This window comes from Mastigoproctus giganteus, chromosome 11 (assembly GCF_048544385.1).
Source record: "Mastigoproctus giganteus isolate SK-2022 chromosome 11, ASM4854438v1, whole genome shotgun sequence".
Taxonomy (NCBI): Eukaryota; Metazoa; Arthropoda; class Arachnida; order Uropygi; family Thelyphonidae; genus Mastigoproctus; species Mastigoproctus giganteus.
Window position 1 is genome coordinate 28,051,412 of NC_143585.1, and position 20,943 is coordinate 28,072,354.

The following is a 20,943-nucleotide window of genomic DNA, read 5'->3' on the forward strand; positions in this document are numbered from 1 at the left end:
ACAAATGGATGCCTATTGATTTTCAGAATTTGGCAGCATAAACAGCATTCTTTTCCTTCTACACATTATGTGTAAACATGTATTTCAAAAACTCTCGTAAAACAAAATTTCTCTCTTCTCTGAATGATTAAGTTTCTTATTTTGCAAATCTCGATATTGGCATCTTTTTAACACATACTCAATCAATCATTTCAAGCGATATGTTTTTGAATAATATTATTTATTTATGTTTAAAATAATGACATTGTGCATGTGGAGAAGTAACGTCATCCTAGTAAAGAAATTACTAATTTAATTTTTGTTTAATGTAATTTAGCATCGTTGATTACTTAATCCAGGGCATCCCAGAAAATGTGACTATACTTTGACACTCTCCAACAAAGAGAGATTTGGTGTTACAATGTTAGACTTGTCACTTTTAAAATTCTACAGAAAACTCTAATGTAGTTATTCAGAATAGAAGCTATTGGAATTAATGCATAATCTAACATGTCACAATTTAAAAGCATGTAGAGATGTACACTTGTATGAAGGTGGTCATGCATATATCAACAATGTGCTCTTTGAGTTCCTGTCTTACAAATTTTTGTAATACAAGTTTTATATCATATATTTTACTTAAAATTTGTTTAGTTACAATCTAATTGTTAGGTAAAATGATAGATGAGTTAAAAAATCATGCCTCCACATATTCCACATTTTCACTGCCTTCTCAAATTTCCAGTGCTGCTTTAATATTTGTGCTATTCAAAAAGTAACGTTCTATCCTGTCTGTATGTTGATAACTGATATTTACAATGATAGCCCCATCTGTGTGGCTTATGAATGCCACACATCTCTTCTTTACAGAACCTGTCAAAGTATGCACATTTTTTGTGAGACATCCTCTGTAATTTGTAATTTTATATGACTTGAAGGTATATTAGAAGCATATAATGATCCAAAAAAAAAAAAAAAAAAAATACAACTTTTACTAATGTATTTAGACGTAGAGCTGCACAGCATTGTGCATTTTTGTTATTGAAAAAGTTTAAATCCAGAGTAGAAATCTGTACAAGTGCCAATCATAGTGGTGTGTAATTTCATTTATTTATTTTTTAATATATATATATATTAAAAAATAAATTTCACACACACACACATATATATATATATAATAAAAAATATTCATCATTTGATATATGGTTTGATTATAATTTGAACACTTCAACTCACAATATAACAAAAATAATGTCTTTCACCATTAGCACAAAGTTCTTTGTGTTTTCTTTAATATAGGTATTGATAAATGTAATTAATCATATAAACAGATATATGATGAGGAAAACAAATTTCCATATTTACTTAGTATGTCCACTGCAACCAGAAGAGTTTACAACTTCATTGTAACTGCTTTTTGCAGCCAATTATAGCAGTGCAACAGTTAACAATGAGCTGAGCATTTTTTGTGACAGCATATGGGCTCAATCTTGCAATTTACATAACTTTTTACATTATGGGTAAACTACAATATCGTTTTCATATTTGAAATATCACCTTTTGAAAAATTGACCTTTTCTTATGAAATCTCTTCATTTGTTTCCCATTATCATTATCACAATTAGTTGTAATCAGTTTAGTCTTCACTTTAGTCATCACTCAATTTAGAAATCAGTTTATGAAGTTTAATCATAGGAGATTTTATTTCATAGGGAAAGATCACAAAAATTTAGTTTTCTTGATTTGTATTGTGTATTAAATGAGTAATAAAAAATGTTTTGTGAAGTTACTTCAATGGTACATTAATTTGCATATAAATAAATAAATATAATAAATTCAGTTGTGATTAGCAGGCCATTAATTTGACACTTGTTCACAATAAAATATCCAATATACCTTATTAATAAAAATGCCTCATTAAAATTTACTGGACTGACATTTGTAATGATAGTCCTGGGCTTACAAATGCTACACATTCCTTCTTCTTCACAGACCTTGTCAAAGCATGGAGCAATATGGCCTTAGTTGCTAATGCTCCTAAAAAAAAAACCAAAATAACAAATAAAAATTGTCAAAGCATGCAACATTTTTTGTGCATACTTTAATTTGAAATATTATCTCCCTTTAAAAGTATTAAAACTACAGAATTATAATATCTTTTTATATATTCTTGGCTACTTTAACCCATCATCAAACAAACTAGATATTGATTTTTCCCATAGCTACAAAAGACTTTCTCACGAACACTAGTTTACATCTCAAACTTTTATTAGCCTTCCAAAGAACTCTGAATATTGGTTAGCTAATAAGGTTTTAAACTTCTATAAAGGTCACTTCTTGAGTGATGACTTTTATACAAGTGATAAAAGCATTTTATTTTTATTTTAATAAAAGCACAGTTAAAATTTCTTTTTTGCATGAAATATATTTTGCCCTTGTTTGATTTATGTTTGCATTTGAATGTTATCAGAAAGTGAAACATTCCTGCATCGCTACAAAAATACCAAGCTTATAATATTCTCTTTTATCATGGAAATAATTCTGTAGATGATTCAGTCTTTAAATTTTAATAAACATTTACTATCTGAGCCATCTCTTCTGCTTCAAACCCTTGTTTGGACCTTGTAATCACAACACATTGTTGATTGGATTTTGTAGAAATTTGGCACAGTTTGAAAAATGTTAGCATTAGCATTAGCATTAGTAGAGGCATTTGATGCAAGAAAGCAAGCTTATGCAGCATCAGCCAAAAAAAAAAAAAAAAAAAAAAAACCCACTTCCACTTCACCCCTCTGTTCGTTCAAAATACCTGTCCAGCTGAGCCTTAAACTTATTTAGGCTATCAACCTCCACCACAAGGGATGGAAGTCTGTTCCACCAACCAACCACCCGCTGGCTAAAGGCAAATTTCCGCACGTCTATCCTACATCTGTCTTTCCTCAATTTGAATTTATGCCCTCTCAGGTGATTTTTCTGAGCTAGAGGAAGAATCCCATCAGCATTGAGCATGCTTAAACCATTCAAGGCTTTATACACCTCTATCAGATCACCTCGCTGGTGCCTAGTCTCCAGACACTGTAATTTGCAAAACTTAAGCCTTTCTTCATAAGAGCACCCCTTTGTTCCATTCACTAATCTTGTTGCCCTTCTCTGTACTCGTTCCAGCAGCTCTACATCCTTCTTGAAATGAGGCCTCCAGACCTGTATACAGTACTCTAGGTGTGGCCTGACCATCGCCTTATACAATGGAATAATCACCTCCTTATCCCTGCTGGAAAAATTCCTGTATATCATTGACAATACTCCATGAGCTACTCTTGCAGCCCGTCTGCACTGCTCAGAGAACTTCATATCTGCCTGCACAACCACCCCCAAGTCCCTTTCATTCTCTACCACTGTCAGTGTAGTACCACAGAGTTGATACGTTGCTCTGGGGTTGCTGTTTCCCATGTGTAGTACTTTACATTTGTCAATGTTAAACTTCATTTGCCACCTCTCAGCCCATCTGCTCAACCTTTCCAGATCCTGTTGCAGCAGCATAGTGTCAGTAGTGTCCTTGACAACCCTGCCAACCTTTGTATCGTCTGCAAACTTGGACATTAAGCCAGATATACCATCATGAATATCATTTATAAATACAGAAAACAATAATGGACCCAACACTGAGCCCTGAGGGACTCCACTAATAACATCAGTCCACGATGAGCAGTGTCCATTGATTACCACTCTCTGTCTTCTCCCCCTCAACCACCCCTTTATCCATAGCAGCAATTTGCCTCCAATGTCACACTGCTCCAATTTGTGTAGCAGTCTTCCATGTGCAACAGTATCAAAAGCCTTTCTAAGATCCAAGTATATAATATCAAAGTTATTCCCTGCATCCAGTTCTTTTGTGACTGCATCATAGTATCCAATCAAGTTGGTCAGGCAAGACTTCCCCTTAACAAAACCATGCTGTGTCTGAGCTATAACTGAAGTCTTGTCTAAATGATCCTGCAGTGCTTCTTTAACCAGTGCCTCCATTAATTTTCCTGGAACAGAAGTTAAGCTCACAGGTCTATAATTACTTGTGTCAGCCTTTGATCCTCCTTTGTGAATTGGGGTCACATTTACACATTTCCAGTCTATGGGTACCTCCCCTGAGTCCAAGGAAGCTCTCATAATTATGGCTAAGGGTTTGCTTACTTCCTTTGCTGCCTCCTTTAATATAACTGGATAGATCCCATCCACCCCGGGTGCCTTTCTTGTGTTTATCTTCAACAGTTTCTCCTCCACTTTACTCCCAGTTATTTCAAGATTCTGTAGCTTACTGCTAGAGTTGAATACACCTCTGGCATTCCCCTCGCTGAATAACTCCTCATGTGTGAATGTCGATGCAAAATATTCATTTAGTTTGTTAGCTACCTGAGCAGGATCATCAACAGTTGACCCATCAATATCAAGTGGACCAATCTGATTCATCCCCTTCCTTCTAGAGTTTACATAAGTAAAGAACTCTTTGCTGTTTTTCTTTGCATCCCTTGCCAAGGATTTCTCGTAATCTGCCTTCGCCTGCCTAACCTCCTTTGTAACTTGGTTGCATATCAACTTGTATCTATCATAGGCTTCTGTGTCATGTGTTAATTTGTATGTATCCCATGCATTTTTCTTCTCTGCCATATGCCTCATTAGTTCATCTGACATCCATTTTGGCCTAAACCTTGAACAATATTTCTTAGTTGGTATGTAAAGCCTAGTAGCTTCCAAGATAAGTTCTTTGAATGCTTCCCATTTTGAATTTGCTGTTGGTAACATCATCAGTTGGTCCCACTGTATAGAATTTAAATACTGTCTCAGTCCATCGTAGTCGCCTTTACGGAAGCAATAACCCTTCCCTTTACCCCTAATGGTAGTTACCTCTTTGAGTAAATCCCACTTCAGCACACTGTGATCACTGCCACCTAGTGGTTCATTTATCTGCAGATTCTTAATGCATGAAGAATCACTGCTGATAATCAAATCAAGAATATTACTCCCTCTAGTTGCCTCCCGAACATGCTGATGTAGAAAACAATCATCCAATAAATCCACAAAAGTCCTGCTAGTGTGTGAGTAACCAGCCCCCAAATTCCAGTCAATATCTGGGAAATTAAAATCTCCCATTATAAGACACTCTGATTTACTGGCCCACTCTATTTCCCTGTACAGTTCCTTATTATACTCATCAGAGTCATTAGGCCTATAGCACACTCCTACTCTCAATTTTGATCTCCCAATGTTTATGTCACACCAAACTGACTCAACACTGCACTGTCCAGCGATGTCGACTGGCTTCACTTCCGTGGTGTTTATGTGTTTCTTAACTAATAACATAACCCCTCCTCCCTTCCTATCCTGTCTATCCTTTCTGTAGACGTTGTACTCCCCAAATTGCAGTTCTGCATCCCTTATATCTGTGTGACACCACGTCTCTGATATCCCAACAATATCTGCCTTCGATGTTTTGAGCAATACCTCAAATTCATCAAATTTATTTACTAAACTCCTAGCATTGGTGTACACGCAAGTATACCTGCACCTGTTTCTATTCTTAGCTACCCTAACACAACCCATGTGTTTACTTGTACCACAATGGCTCCCAGCAGTCTCTGAAATACCATGCATCTTGTTTTTCAGGCTTCTGCTCATTCTAATAGAAGCAGTGCAAGAATCTCTTTCACCTCTGCCAGTGGCTACTGTCAATCTATTGGTCTTTGTCTCCCCCCCAAGCTAGCAGTTTTCCGACCCACCTAACACTGCCTCGATAGCATCAGCAAATATTCTTGCACCCTTTCTATTTAAGTGTATCCCATCCCTGTAGAAGCAGTCTCTCCTGTTAACAAGTACAGTCCAGGCTGAAAAAAATTCTACCCCTTGAGCCTTGCACAATCTTTCCAGGGCCGAATTGATCGACAAGGCTCTCATTAAAACAACATGTTGTTTTAATATGTATATAAGCCACATTTATAATATACATTTATTCACTCTTTTTTAATGGGAATACTCTAGCTTTTAAGTCTTCACACACAACAGCATCACACAGCCATGTTTTTATTTTTATGAGCTATGCATACCTGTGCTTCCATTCAGATTAGTGTGTACGCAATTTAAATTTAATGTGTACATGTGTATTATGCCAGGAGCTTCCCTGGCTTATCTTCTTATTTAATATATCAAAAAAAATGGTATTTAGCTAGTGTTATATCTGCACAGTAATCCATAACTTTTAATAACACACACACACACACACACACACACAGTCTCAAAATTGCACAGAACAATATAGGAGCATATTCCACAGCTAAAAATAAGGAGTTATTCCTAAATGCAGCTTACAAAATGTAATTTCATAGTTCACCTTGTGTGGTAATATGTGTAGAATAAATGTATTTTAGGGGACCCCACATAAAGTATCTAAAAGCACATGATTAGATAATTGCGATGGCCATTATACAGCACTGACCCAACTAATCTATTTGTTATTGCATTCCATATTTAAAAAGTCAGAAATATCATGGGAAAAGTGGTTGATGCACCATCTTCAGAGAATATGTTAAACCATATCATCTGCAGATTTTCAAGGGTCTTTCAATAGTTCCCAAAATGGTTTCACAAAAAATTTAGATATGGCTTTCCTGAAAGCCCTTGTTGGTAAAACATAATAGCGACTAAGAACACCAGAACACCACACCAAACATTAAAGGAAAAGGTATATTTATAATGAGTACTGAAAATCATATGTGAGTTTTCTTTGGCCCAGGTATGAGTGTTTTAAGGGTTGAGAATTACATGTATATTGCAAAATGAGCAACTGACAAAACTTACTGCATTTATTCAAATCTTGTGGCAAAAGTCATTGTACAAGCATACTTTGAAATGAATGCGATTGCTGTTCAATTATAAATAGCAATTACCAATTCTTGTGAATTTCACCACAAATTAAAATCATATCCGCTAGCTCGGAAAAAGTAACCAGACTTGTAGTATCACTTTAACAAATGCCATTCTGTAAACAAGGCAGTTGTCATGGAACCTGAAACTCAATGTCGATGCTGCTAGTATGTATTCTGTTATGTTGGTTACTCACAACTGAGTAACTGGTATTGTTCATGTAGTAGACCAATTTTATTATGTCAGTGTTGGTACATATGCTTTGTACTGTTTAAAGCCCATTTTATACAGTTATATTTTCATGGCATAAATTTGAATATAAAAACATTTTGTCTTTTACATGGTTTTCTAATTTTTAATTAATGTTTAATATCTCAGAAATAAAGACTTTGAGACATTTTTCTTAGTTTTAGCTGCAGAATATGCTCCTACATTTGTTCTGTGCAATTTTGAAACATTCTATATATAAAGGATGTTTCATATTATGGCTGTACTTTCAGGATTGATTCAGGACATGAAAACAGTGAAAAACATTTCTGTAAACATGTCTGATTCTGAACAGTTACAGAGCTGTGGCTATTTGAATTTTTAAAAAGGACTATGGAGTTTTCAATGATAAAAAAATAAATGAAGAAAATATTTATTTAGCATGAATAAACATTTTTACTATGTGTCTGCCATAAATATAATAAATAAGAATAGTATTGGAGTTACAGTGTTAAGACATATGTGCTATATTATTATTATAGCCAACACAGTCACCAAGAGAAAATTCTCATTGAAAAAATTTCTTGCCAAATATGTCTATTGAAATAAAATATTCATAATGGCAGTAATTATTTAAAAAAAAGCTTTTCAGTGAGCTTTCATTACACAACTTTTAACATGGCTGTGTGTGTGTGTGATTATTTCTCTTTTTAATTTGTATTGCTCGATGAGGCTAAAAATAAATATCATATGTAAATATTGAACAGCACCAGCTTTTTTTTTTTTTTGTTTTAACTTTGTAAACTAAGCAGTGTAAGCTAATTTTTTCATCCCAGCTTTTAGAAATTCAGTTGCCCCTTAAAATAGTAATTTTTCATGTTATTTTTGTATACAGGATTGTAGAAATAAAATGTCATGTTCATAACAGCACTAATTTTTTTAAAAAAAATCTGCATAATACGCATGGCTGTATACGAACAGTTTCAGAAATTTTTTTGATTAATAATATTATAACTTTAAATTATCATTTTCATAATCTCATTCCATCTTCAGATAGATGTTTATAGCACTGGTGGGATTAATATTTCAGCCCTCCCCTTGATAATGTACACAATAGATGAAAGACTGTAAGGATCTTACTTTCAAAAACATGTATTCTTTAAACTAACAAAATTGTAAAAAACACAGAATTATTGAAACTTAGAAACAGTAGTTGGCCTCTAACCATTAAGAGACTGCTGTTCAACATTAGTTTACTGAAAATCAGTGTAATTCCCTAGGTTATGGAAGAAAAATGTGAGAGAACAAGTCCACTCTTTATCTTAGTACTCCCCTCCCCTTTCCTCCTCTGCCATTTCCTATAATAAGGAATTATTGGAGTGACCATCTGTGAATAGTGTACTATAGACGCTGCAGATAAGTTCCATAAACCTCCAAAAATATTAAAATAAATAAGCCATTGCTGAAAGATTTCTGACACACTATAAAGTGAAAATGTGCTTTTTTTTTTTTCTTTTTTTTTTTGAAATACAAAAACAATGAAACTTGAAGTTAAAAAGCATTGCTATGATGATTGGTCCAACCTGTCTATATTATATTAAAAGGTATATTGGGTGACTTTGGTTATTTAGGGTTTGTGTATATATGTTTGTATCTGCATGCAGATTGTGATGTTTCTGACTCTTGTATATATTTTAGCTGTAATTTATTTAGTATGGAACTTTAAATATAATTAAAAAAAAATCAAAGTATTCCTTTTGTGGAGAGCTTCAACACACATTTTCCAAAGAAGCTTTCATACCTTTTCACTTTGAAGTACCTGAAAATCAAGTAAGATATGGACTGTTATAGTGTTGGTTGCATGATGGGCTAGCTGAAGCCCTTGCTGTATGTCACTAGGGAAGCAAACCATCACATAAAGGAATTTAAATAACCCAAGTACTGTACAGATGTAGTTATCAATTTTTTTCCCTTTTCTTTTTATTCACATGGTTACTGTAAGAAGAAGGGACATTCCTTACTAGTTTGTCCACATGGTGAGTTGTTAAAAAAAAAAAAAAAAAAAAAAAAAAGACTATACAAGAAAATGTTCTTTCAGCCATTATTTTGTCAAAATAATGGTCAAGAAAGCATTGGTTTTGACATATTAACTTTATGTAAACTTGTTAGAAATATTTGTATATACAAGGTGTGGCAATTAAGTTGCACCTGACTGGTGCAATTAAAAGAAAAAGTGAAGGAGCTCAAAAATGGTTTTATTCAGAGTAATCACTGCCTGATTGAATGCACTTATTACACTATTCTCTAAAAGTTTCTGAAAAAAGTAAACAAAGGCATCCAAAGAGATGTTCAGTTTGGCAGTTATGTTTTTCTTTATGGCCTCAACATCCTGGAAAATCTTTTCCTTGAAGGCAGTTTTCACCTTAGAAAAGAGGAACAAATCCACTGGTACTAGATCAGGAGAGCAGGGTGAATGGTTGATTTGTACAGTGCCATGTTTCGTCAGTGCGGAATGGATGGAAAACTGTCTTGCATCAAGAAACAGCTGCCTTTCACTCAAAATTGTGGCCTTACCTGGGAAATGCACTTCAATAGTCTTTGCTATTTGTCAAAAAACATGATCAGCATGCTATTTGTCAAAAAACATGCTATTTGTCAAAAAACATGATCAGCATCACCTTGATCCTGGACTTCTGTAAACAAAACGTTTTGGGCCTTGATGGTGATTTTGAAGTCCATTGCAAGCTCTGATGCTTCATCTCTGGATCATACTGTGAAACATCCAACACTCATCTCCAGCAACAATATAGGGGAAGAAATTAGGATTGTTTTAACAAGTCTGGACGAAGTCTTTGCATGATGATACTTCATTGCTTCTACTCATCTGTGAGGCTATGTGGCACAAATTTTGCGCAGACTTTCCTTTTCCCTAAGTCTTCATGCAGAATTTGATGAATTGTACCCTTATTCATATCTAACTCATGTGCCATCATTCTGAGGGTCAAATGATAATCTCTGGCTATAATTTCCCAAACCTTTGCAACTCTGTTCTCATTTCGAGAGAGATTGACAGATGTCTACTTCTTGCATCATTGCAAAGATTGTCACATCCACCTTTGAACTGCTTATACCATTAAAACATGCTAGTATGACTTAATGTTTCATCACCATAAACAGTTTTTAACATTTCATAGGTTTCTATTGCAGATTTTTTCAAATTTAAAGCAAAATTTAACATTTATTTGTTGTTCCATTGCAAAATTGTGACACATAACATTAACACTACTAACAAAACTTATTGTTACTTGCAACTTGTCAGGCTATTGGACAATCTCTATACCACTGTCTGTTGGAGGAAGTTTTAACTAAAACATACCACTTCCATTTATTTCCAAACTCATCAAACGTGACTGCAACAGTATCAGTCTGTGAACTTTACTACCACACTTCATATAATGAATTAGAAAAATAAAATTAGTAATTTGATGGAAATAAAAGTTAAATTTAAAACAAATAAATCAAATCAAAAACCTGTGTTTTTACCTCAGTTCATCCAACAATCACTGATGAATTTATTTATTATTATTACTGCATTTTGCTTCTTAATGGCTAGTTCCTCAGAGTTGGTTTCCTGATCCTAGCAAGTGTCTTATTCTGTTATCATTTAGCATGTAATGACTTCAAGACTTTAACTTACCTTGTTATAGAATGCAAGTTGAGATTTTTGAACACTTGTGCCTAATTATTTATTGCTGCTTTAATTAAGATAAAGGATATAAATTAAAATATTGAAATCTGACTTCCAGATAGGGCTAAATTTTTGTTAATGGTGTCACTATCCATTATTTTTAGCGAGTGGTAAAGCATTTTCTTTTATTCCATCTACTTTGGAACCATCTTTATTGAGAAGTGGTTTGTTGTTTCTGGTAAGCAGGCAGACAGCTTTAGTTTTTAATTGTTCATAAAATAGTTATATTCAATTTACAAGTTAAGAAGTTACTAATGTGCTGGTGAAATAGTTAATTTTAAATTAATGCAATAGGTTGTATTAACTTGATGGATTTCATCAATTTCTACAATTTTACCATATATTGTGCATGTATTATTTTCTAGTTTCACTTCATTATATATTTGCTAGTGAAGAGAAGAGCTATGTAATATTAAATATGTATTAAGTAGTTAGAATTTTTTGCCATTTTGCACATTTTAAAAGATTACACCATTGTTTGTCTTTTTCTTAGGTAAGGTTATAGAAAAAATTTCATATATCAAAGAATATTTCTTTTTTTTTTTAGAGAGAATTTCACATTTTAGAGTTTTCATGTTTCATACTTTTCTAGCTTGTGAACATGAGAAATATTAAACTAACTGTTGGATTGAATTTTATGCTTGTGGTGATACTTGCAGAATAAATTTGTGCTTCAGTTGTTAAGCTAATCAGCATACTCATCTCTTTCACCGGGGAAATAGACTAAGAGATGGTGCATTCACCCATCATCTCATATGTGCCATTCCTTGTGAATCATGTGGACTCTAAAACATTTTCCTGCAGTTTCTTTCATGAAATAAAATGTTGAGCTTTAACGTTATTTGGCAGCATGCTATTTTGTTACTGTTCCTCATCCTTATGTATGAAAAGCTTTTAATTTGTGTAAAAGTATAGTACCTAAACATACAAACTTTAAATGATGTTGTCATTACGTTAGAAATTACTATTTAACTAAGTAACTAAATAAGCACAATTTACACTATATTAAAAGATTTTATGTGATTTATTTTGTTAATATAAATGGCCACTGCTCTTCATGAACTAATGTGATGAGTGGGGTACAGTAGGGAATCAGTGTTGGTCCCTTTATTGTTCATGAATATTTATTGATGATGATGATGTAGATATTTCAAGTTTGATGTTTAAGTTTGTTGATAATACAGAAGTGGGCACAGTGGTTAATGATGACAGTAATCAGGATATGCTACTTCAGGAAAAGCAGTTGGACTGAAAAGTGAAAACTAAGGTTTAACATTAATAAATGCAAAAATTTCAGACTAAAGCTGAATATGGTTAAAATAAAAGTAATGATGAACAAGTAGGCCACAGGAAGGGATATAATCATTGAAGAAGCAGAAATTGAAAAGATGGATTCATATACTTATCCTGGACAAGTCATTAGCTGTAACAATGATAAATGGCAGGAAGTCAAGAGAAGAATAAATTTTGAATGGATAGCATTCAGCAAATATAGTTACATACTGAGGAGCAATATCCCAGTTTGTCTGAAATGTAAAATAATTAATCAATATATACTCCCCATCATGACTTATGGAAGTGAAACTTGGGCACTCACCAAAAGAGTGGAAGAGAAGCTGAAAACTACACAGTGAAGAAGGGAAAGAATTATATTACTAATCAGACTTGGATAGGGAGAAACACATGGATTAGGCAACAAACTCAAGTAAAGGACGTTCTTATCAAAACTAAAGAACTGAAATGGACTTGGGCAGAACACATAGCCTGTGAAGACATGATGGCAGATGGACTAAGAAAATAACAATGGTACCCAAGAGGAGCTAAAAGAAAACTTGGAAGACAACAATGGAGTTGGACAGATGAAATTCAAGAGTTTGTGGGTAGTAAATGGATAGCCATTGCACAAAACAGAAGGAACTGGAAAGTTGCTGGAGAGGCCTTCATCCTAAAATGGACTGAGAATGGCTGATGATAATGATGAAATGCAAAGAATTGCATTTGGATAGCAGTAATCCTAGAATAAATATTTTAAAACGTAAGAAATGTATTCATTGGGGGTTAAGACTGCGAATCAGCATGTAATTATGTTTATGGTAAGGAAATGTTGCATTCTTTATGGCTTGGGAGAAAATTATTTAAAAATACATTCAACATAATTAATTAGAAATACTGGACATCGAAGAAGGAAGAAGAGGGATAACAGCGTCACCTTATGAATAAATTCATTGACTGTAGATATAATAACTACTGGTGTGAATCTAATGAATAATATATATCTGTTTATATACATAGACGACCTCTGGAAACCAGGCAAAAACCAGTTGTAATCAGCCTTCTGCGCTAAGTGGGGCTCTGCTGTAGTCACTTTTCCTCTTCAAGAGCATCTCATGGGATGCATGATGACTCTTCCTATGATTAAAGCTGGCCCCTTTCAAAATCGGCCATGTGGCAGGCAGTGGCAACCACCACATTATCTGATGCCACAGAGACCATAACAAAGCCAACTCCAAAAACTGCTGTTAAAGGAAGACTGCAACTAGGTGGAAGGATGGGATCAGTGAACTTTTGGGCATGACATTTTGCAATGCTGCTCGTATAGCATATGATCAATGCAGTTGGAGGATTTTTGTTGGCAGCTACAACAGCTCTTCAGGGAACTATGTGACTGGAAGAAAAAGAAATCCCAGAATAACATGTAATAAATTTTCTATTTATACTCCTGCCAACATCTGACAACCACATAAGGTCAGAAGAGTTCACCAGATACATTGAATACAAAAACATTGCCGTATTTAGTAGTCACATGAGCTTGAACTGCAATCTCTCAAATGCATGTACTTTTATACCTTCTTGGCTGTGGCAGTCATATTAGTTAAAAAGGGAAAAGGCCTAGAGATAATTGTAAAGTCTGACATAAAATTGTCTGAGCAGTACAAATGGGCTGCTAGAAGAGCCTGTCTGGTTCTCTCAATAATATACAGGATCTTTGCTAGTAGAGACAAAAAGGTGATTATCCCATCATATAAGGCAGTGGTTAAGCCATGTGTGGCATACTGCATACAAGTTCAGAAGCCTCATTTTAGGAAGGACATGGATCTATTGGAAAAAGTGCATAGAAGAACAGTAAGATTAGCTGAAGGATATTCTTACCAAGGCTTTGTAAATTCCAATCTCTGGAATAATTTCCATCTGTGTGGTAATACTAATTATTATTATTATTATTATTATTAGCCATATGGTGCAAGAAAGCCTAGGGGCACCTCCTTAGCCAGGTGGGCAGGAGCAGCAGTGCGTAGCACGTGCTTCTTTATTAGACCGGGGTTCGAGCCCGTGACCACCAAATACGGAGGATGCAGAAAGGTCAGGGAATGACCACTGCATATCCCTGGAGCAATATGGCCTTAGTTGCTAATGCTCCTAAAAACAAAATAACAAACAAACAAGCAAGAAGTCTAAGACTTATGCTGCACCAGGCAAAAAAAAAAAAAAAAAAAAATCTGAATTACCCTAAGAGAGAGAAGTAGAAGACTTATGCTGCACCAGGCAAAAAAAAAAAAAAAAAAAAAAAAATCTGAATTACCCTAAGAGAGAGAAGTAGAAGGAAATCACCAAGAAAGAGAAGAATGATGATATCCAGCTCAAAACCCTGGGTGTGCCAAGCCCATACTCACCAGATGTGAGCCCCTGGGGTTATTGAAGTGTATGAGCCTTTAAAGGTAATTAAATGAAATTTATGTCCTTTTGTGTGTCATCTGAAAAAGAGTAAAGATGCCATCAGCATTTAAACTGAAAAAGGATGTTGCATAATAGATGTATAGAAATTTTCATTCAATCAAAGAGAAATTGATTATTGGAAGAAACTTCGACCTAGTGTTGTGGAAGTGGGTAATTTGAATAAATTTAAAGAGGTTTTGACAAATTATTGGCAGGAATAAGCAAATGAAGGTGATAATTTTTTCTTTTTATTTCTTTTATTAGCTGATGCTGTGTAAACTTTAATTCCTTGCATCATTTTGCCAATACTAATATCTCAGTGTATCATTACATCAAATTTCTACTTTTAATAAAATTTGAAAAACAAATAATAAACACTTGACTCCATGCTGTTTTAAGCAAAGCTTATATATGCTAAATTAATTTCTGTCAAGTTACAAATCCTGATTAAAGAGAAACATTTTTAACCTTGCCAGAAAGAGAGAATTTGTAAAACATAAGGATCTGCTAATACAGGGAGAGGGGAGATATATGAAATAATAATAATAATATATAATAGTAGAGAGCCACCATATGGGAAAAAAAAAACATTTAAAAATTAATCTAATTATAATGTTATAGATTATTGAATTGCTTATTTTGATATACAAACATTTTTTAAGTTTTTGTAGTTTAGATTGGTTGAATATTACTTAATGTACATTATAAATAATATTTTGAGTAAGGCATTGGCATTTCATGTCAATAAAAATAGAGAGGGGCTCTCTTCAGTGGTTAGAATTTATGGGCTTCTTCATAGGGCCTAAAAATTCTAACTGCCACTGAATCTTCTCACATTCTTGACATTTATCTGTAAGCAGTTGGAGTTAGAATTTATATTATCATTCATTTTAGATACTAATTTTTCTCCTTTCCTGTCTTCCCTTTATAGACTTGATAATAAATTCCAAGAGGAATTTGGTATGTTATCATTAGCTAAGCAAAGTTTCTCTTTAATTGCAATTTGTAACTTAACATAAATCCATCAAGTAAAAGCTTTGCTTAAGCCAATGTAGAGTTAAGTGTTTAATATTTGCTTTTAAAATTTAAGTGGGGGGGGTTACTCCCTCTTCTTTTGATCAGCTGATTACAATCCTCATCAAAGTGGCATTTAGGAATTTTACAGAATATGATGTAGCTCAAACCCAGACATTGCCAAATGGGTGAAAAATGGAAAACTACTGTACTATCACAAAGGAGAGTTTCTGCTAGTAAGACAACTAATTTTTATAACTTGATTTTTGTTTTGTTTTTTTTAGAATGTTGGTTACCTGTGTTTAAAAAAAAAGAAATCTGAATTACCTTACTTTTTTACCTCCCCCCCCCTTGCTCAATAGTTAAATAATTTGCACTTCACTATTGAGCATCACCAAAAAATAGAATGGGATTGAAGAATAGGAGGGAATTTAAGGAAGCTTTCATTATCCAGACTATTGCATTATCTTAACCAGAACTTAATACATAATACCTACAGGTCTTTAATAATACAGGTTAATGGAGTGGGAAGTATTAATAATAATACTTCCCACTCCATAACAGATTACATCATAGCAACCTTGACTACAGCCAGTTCCTGTTCTACACAGACCCACCAGCAAGAAAATGCCCACTTGCACCATAATAATAATACTTCATTTATCCCTTCAGAGTTACAAAAATTGAAAGTAACAACAAAAGAGAGGGAGAGAGAGGAAGAATACAGTAAGCCAAAGGCTTTTTAAGTGGTGTTTTTCAAGAAGAGGCTAAAACATTAAATTTGATCAAGCAAAAATCAATTTAAGTGATTTAATAATGAGCTAATATTAAATTATGACTTTCACAAAAGATTCTAGCATTTTATCCTGAGTAAATAGCAGCTTCACAGGATAGCTTAAAACTGCTATGAACAAGGCAGAAATTGCAATTATTAACATATTTTGCTGTCATAATATCTTCATGAGTCCATAATGATAGACAAATTCCTCACTATCCAAGATCCACTAATGCCCAAAAGAAACACCACGTATTGAGATTATTGAAAGAGTAGCTTCACCAACAATGTCTCACTATTCAGTAGTGTTTTAAAAAAGTAGGAGTTTCAGGAGTTCTTTATAATGTTTTAGCAATGGTAGCAAATTGTTCCTTCGGAAACTAATTTTTTTTATGTAGGAATTGAAAATTACAAATGGTTGTGTGAAGTAATTATTTTAAAACTTAAAAGCCTCCTTTGTTTGAAAGATTAAAATAGCATATGTTTCATTGTTTATATAAATGAATTATTTAGATCTTTGATTTGAGATTAACTAATGTTACTCTCAGGAAAAAGATAAAAGATACCATTCCTTCAAGCACAAATGAAAAACTAAAGATACTTTAGATTGAACCAATATCACCCGTCTCCAGATGCTGAATTTTGTTTACAATAAAGTACTGCCCTTTGAAATTTAGGTGATCAGGAATCAATCACTTCTGCTTCCTGACCATGAAGAGCAACTTTGATACTGCTGAAGAAACGAGCATGAGCAAGAAGGCAAATAAATGTGATGCTGTGAACAAGAATAGAGATTAAGTATCGCCTAATTTCATGAAAAGCATTAGTGGAGGCATATGATGCAACAAAGCAAGCTTTATACAGCATCAGCCAAAAAAAAAAAAAAAAAAAAAACAAACCTTCCCATTTCATCCATCCATTCGCTTCAAAGTTTGTCGAGGTTCTTCCTTGAATTTATTTAAGCTGTCAATGTCCACAACCAATTGAAGTTTGTTCCAGCAATCAACTACCCCCTGGGTAAAGGAAAATTTCCACAAATCCATTCTACAAATGTCTTTCCACAATTTGAATTTATGCCTCCTCAAGTGCTAAATCTCAGCAAGAGTAAGGATCCCATCAGCATTGAGCTTGCTCAAACCATTCAAGGCCTTATACATTGCAAGCATATCACCTCAGAGGTGCCTAATCTCCAGACCTAGAAATTTGCAGAATTTAAGCCTTCCTTGGTAAAAGCAACTCTTTGTTACCCTCACCAATCTCGTTGCCCTTCTCTGTACTCATTCCAGTAGCTCTATATCCTTCCTAAAATGAGGCCTCCAGAACTGTACGTGGTACTGAAGGTGTGGCTTGACCATTGCCTTATACAAAGGGATAATCACCTCCTTATCCCTGCTAGCAAAATTCCTGTATATCATTGACAAGACCCCATGAGCTGCTCTGGCAGCCCATCTACACGGCTCAGAAAACTTTATATCTGACTGCACAATTATCCTCCGTGTCTTTTTCATTCTCCATTACCCTGAGTGTAGTACTGCACAGTTGATATATTACTCTGGGGTTACTGCTACTCATATGCAGTAATTTGCATTTGTCAATGTTAAACTTCAGTTGCCACTTCTCAGCCCATCTGCCCAACTTTTCTAGATGCTGTTGCAGTAGTGTGCTGTCATTAACAACCCTGACAACCTGCATATCATCTGTAAACTTGGACATAGAGCCTGATATACCTTCATCAATATCATTGATAAATATAGAAAAGAACAATGGGCTCAACACAACCCTAAAGGACACCACTAATACCATTAGTCCACGAAGTGCAGTGTCCGTTGATTACCACTCTCTGTCTTCTCCCACTCAACCCATCCCTTTATCCATAGCAGAAACTTGCCCTTAATGCCATACCACTCCAATTTGTACAGCAGTCTTCCATGTGCAACAGTATAAAAAGCTTTTCTGAAATCCAAGTATATGATATAAAAATTATTTTTTGCATCCAGTTCCTTTGTGACCACAACATAGTATCCAATCAGATTGGTCAGACAAGACCTCCCCTTAACAAATCCATGCTGTGTCTGAACTATTACTGCAGTCTTGTCTAGATGATCCTACAATGCTTCTTTAACCAGTGACTCCATTATTTTCCCCAGAACAGAAGTTAAACTAATAGGTCTATAATTACTCACGTCACCCTTTGTGAATTGGGGATACATTTGCACATGTCCAGTCTGTAGGGAACTCCCCTGAATCCAAGGATGCTTTCATAATTATGGCTAAGGGTTTGCTTACTTCCTTGGTTTCCTCCTTTAATATAACTGAGCAGTGCAGATGGTTTGCAAGAGTAGCTCATAGTGTCTTGTCAATGATATACAGGAATTTTTCTAGCAGAGATAAGGAGGTGATTATCCCCTTGTATAAGGCAATGGTCAGGCCACACCTTGAGTACTGTATACAGGTCTGGAGGCCTCATTTTAAGAAGGATGTAGAGCTGTTGGAACGAGTACAGAGAAGGACAACAAGATTAGTGAATGGAACAAAGGGTTGCTCTTATGAAGGAAGGCTTAAGTTTTGCAAATTACAGTGTCTGGAGACTAGGCACCTTTGAGGTGATCTGATTGAGGTGTATAAAGCCTTGAATGGTTTGAGCATGCTCAGTGCTGATGGGATTCTTCCTCTTGCTCAGAATAATCACCTGAGAGGTCATAAATTCAAATTGAGGAAAGACAGCTGTAGGATAGATGTGCAGAAGTTTGCCTTTAGCCAGCGGGTAGTTGGTTGGTTGGTGGAACAGACTTCCATCCTTTGTTGTGGAAGTTGATAGCCTAAATAAATTTAAGGCTGAGCTGGACAGGTATTTGGAACGAATGGAGGGACAAAATGGGAGCATTTTTTTTTTTTGGCTGATGCTGCATAAGCTTGCTTTCTTGCATAATATGCCTCTGCTAATGCTAATAACTGGATCCTATCCATCCCAGGTGCCTTTCTTTGCAGAATCATAAATTCTGAAAAGATTGAAAGCTGAGAAAAAGTTTACTCCGTTGGTATCCAACCGCCATTAAAAGCTAACATCAGGTCACCAATATTTAAACATTTTTAGTTTAACACTAATGACCTACAGTAATCCTTATGTGTGCAAAATGACCATACTTTCTTCATTCCACCATTTACATTGCAACACCGAGGAAGATAGTTTTATCTTACTTGTAAAAACGTCTATGCAATGTTGTATACATGGGCATAAAAAAAAAATAAAAGCAACTAAAAACTTTTAATTTACTGTATGTGTGCTTATTTAGTTAAAAGTATTCAGTGTACTCTTTTCATCTATTTTACATCAGTTGTAAATATACAAATAATGTGATCTTGTTATTTGGGACTATTTTTTTTTTATTTTGCCAAACTCCAAATGTTTTACAATAAAATCCAGTTTAGATATTTACATCTGAGCTGGAATTGATTTTTCTATTTTGTAAGAATTTTTTTTTTTTTTTATATTATTTAACTTTTGTGGAGCATTTTATAGTTTATAAACTGCAGCTATTAATAGCTAGGCAACATAGATGGTGAACTAATCAAATCCAAAATCAATTAAAGAGTTTTTTAAATAGTTTATTTTTAGGGGTGTCAGTATTAAACTAGACGGCAAGAAATAAGTAGACTACGTCAGTCTAATATGCTCAACCTAATATGCTCATTGCATATTAGGTTGAGCTTAATGCCATACCCCTAAAAATAAACTATCAACAAATCCATGTGCAATTTGGATAATCTGTACAGACTGCAGTCTGAGTTGCAAGGTACAATGATTCTTAATCTTGTGGTAGATTTTTCTATTATTAAATCATGTGGTCTTAAAATGGTTTAGTATTTATTATTTCGTAGTGTTATTTAATTGAAAATAAAATAAATGTGATTTGGAACCAAAAAAATTAGGACCATATTACTTAAAATGTTTTAATAAGTTTGTTGATGCATTTAGACAATCTTTTAGCAACACCCACATACAGAGTAATGTATAGCAATATGAAGAAAAATAGTGTTTTGTCAACTTGTATTTTATGTTTAAAGATATTCAGTTTTCTCAAGGAAGCAAACTTCTGAAAGCATTCGAGCATTTCCATATGCTTAAAACTGATGTAAGCATTCTAGCATTTCCATATGCTTAAAACTGATATAAGCATTTATCCTAATTACTGTTTGTTAATTCTGTATTTTAGAATATCTGATTTGGTAGTTCACTTCATTGAGTAAATGTAATAGTTTCTCCTGTTAATTACATCATAAATAACAAGACGTGAATATGTATATACAAAAAGGAAAGAACTGTAAATAATCCCTGTAATTATGTATTATTACTGTTGTTTCTTGCTATAATTACACTATATTTGTTTTACTTAACTTTTAAATTACCTGTGTTAAAATAATAAACAATCTCTTGGCTTGATTTCATTTCATTTTCTTATAGAATTTTTGACTTTTAGCTCTTTCAAAACCTCATAAATCTGTTATTCAGAATTCAGCACTTTTTGAAATAGTAGTAGTAGTAGTAGTAGTGGCACATGATGCAAGAAAGCAAGTGTAGGAGCTTATGCAGCATCAG